The sequence below is a fragment of the Vicia villosa genome, unplaced genomic scaffold (genome assembly GCF_029867415.1).
Source record: "Vicia villosa cultivar HV-30 ecotype Madison, WI unplaced genomic scaffold, Vvil1.0 ctg.001700F_1_1, whole genome shotgun sequence".
Lineage (NCBI taxonomy): Eukaryota > Viridiplantae > Streptophyta > Magnoliopsida > Fabales > Fabaceae > Vicia > Vicia villosa.
The window spans coordinates 162,665-164,854 of NW_026705702.1; the positions used below are offsets into that span (position 1 = coordinate 162,665).

General features: G+C 38.5%; 1 non-coding gene across 1 annotated transcript; it reads right to left on the reverse strand.

Moving 5' to 3' along the window:
* Positions 1-1,632: 1,632 nt before the first annotated feature.
* Positions 1,633-1,739, reverse strand: LOC131636355 (small nucleolar RNA R71). Its single transcript, XR_009294065.1, has one exon. It is a non-coding gene; the product is annotated as a small nucleolar RNA R71 (small nucleolar RNA).
* Between the last annotated feature and the right edge of the window lie 451 nt (positions 1,740-2,190).

The window sequence follows — 2,190 nt, forward strand, 5'->3', positions numbered from 1 at the left end:
TCGATACTTGAAGATTTACTTGCCATTTATTTAATTCAGGTTTAATATTTACCGCCTTATTTATATATTTATTTGCATGATATATTGTATGCCTATTACCATGCCTATTATTATAAACCGAATCTATTTATGCATGCTTAACCATATTAATATGTCTGGCTAAATTACTAAGGTGTCGGTATGTAGAGTAAGTTAACCAAGGGATCCGAAATAAATTGGCTTAATTATGTTTTATTAAATATCACTTATTTTTGGTTTATATGTCTAATTTAATTAGTAAGTCTTAAAACCAATAGAGCGAAAGTTTGAGGGGTTAAGACGGTCAAAGGTTAAAATCAATAGAGCGAAAGTTTGAGATCTTTAACCAGATAGTAGACATAGGACATTAATTTTAAGGATGGCGAAAGCGTATTAAAACTAATTGGGACTTATTTATTTTCAAAAATTGTTTTTACACCCGAGCGGGATGGCGAAAGCGTACGTTAGGGATATTAGCATGTTCCGAGTCAACAGAGCGAAAGTTTGAGATTAGGAGATTTAAATAGATAACAACTTCATAAAATAGGCATTTTATTAATTACGTTGTTTCCAAAAAGCTCTTCTAAAATCTAATGGGATGGCGAAAGCGTACATTAGGATTAGGATAGTAATCTGAATCAACAGAGCGAAAGTTTGAGACGAGGATTTTTAATCAATTGAATTAGTAAAGATTTTTAATTAAATTATGCAAAAGCCAATGGACCTTCGGATTACCTTAAGTTAAACGAAATACATACTGATACCTGTCTTTTATTATATTCTTTATTTCTCACTATCACTCTCCCTTAGGAACAATCAAAATTTTAGTAGCCCTAGTTTTACATAGTAACTTTAGATAACGGTAGATCGATTCATAGTCCCTATGGATTCGATATCTTTTAAAACTACACGACACGACTGTGCACTTGCAGTCATCAGATTCATAGACACGTAAAGTCGCGATCAAGTTTTTGGCGCCGTTGCCGGGGACTATTTAAGTCGATATCGTAACTCACTGTTACACCGTAGAGACTAGGACAATTCTTCCCTTTCTTTCTGAACGATTGTATGCCAAATACTCTATCACAAGGAGGAGATTTAATACAACGAATTAACGAGATCGAACGTTTCATTAACGTCAAACGTCGAGCTCGCAATCTTCCCGAAGTAGCACCAATTCCTATTAATCAGGAATTGACTTTTACTGATCAAATTAATCAAATCACCCCAAAGTTAGAGATGGCTGCTATTCGTCCTCTTAGAGACTATGCCGCTCCTTCGCGCGCTGAACCGCACTCAAGTATCGCACCACCTGCGATTGAGGCAAACAATTTCGAACTGAAACCTTCGTTGGTCCAAGCTGTTCAACAGAATCAATTCTCTGGAAGCCCTGTAGACGACCCTAACCTTCATTTATCTGTGTTCGTGCAATACGCCGACACTGTCAAAGCTAACAACGTTAGTCCCGAAGCTATTCGATTACGTCTCTTTCCTTTCTCCTTGAGAGATAGAGCTAGAGCGTGGCTTCAATCCCTGCCTTCTAATTCCATAACTACATGGGATGAATTGAAGAGAGTATTCTTAGCAAGATACTTTCCGCCTAGCAAAACTGCTATGCTTAGAGGTCAAATCAACGGATTTACCCAGAAAGATAACGAATCACTCTTCGAAGCTTGGGAACGTTACAAGGACATGCTTAGAATATGCCCTCATCATGGACTCAAACCATGGCTGATCATCCATACTTTCTATGGTGGTCTCTTATATAACACTAAAATGACTATAGATGCCGCTGCTGGCGGAGCATTAATGGACAAACCCCATGATGAAGCGTACAAACTCATAGAGAACATGGCACAAAACCATTACCAATGGGGTGGAGAACGATCCGCTCTAGAGAAAACCCAAACCAAAGGAGGAATGTACGAAGTAAGTGGTATAGACCGCGTTAACGCTAAAGTAGACGCTTTAACTCAAAAGATCGAGAACTTAACCATCACTCCTTCAGCCACCGCTGCTGCTGTAACACCTAACTGCGAGATCTGTGGATTGACTAGACATGTAGTTGCCGAATGTCAACTCTTGACTGGAGTCCCGTCTGATCAAGTAAACTATGCTCAAGGAAACCCTTATTCTAACACGTACAACCCTGGATGGAAAAACCACTCGAAC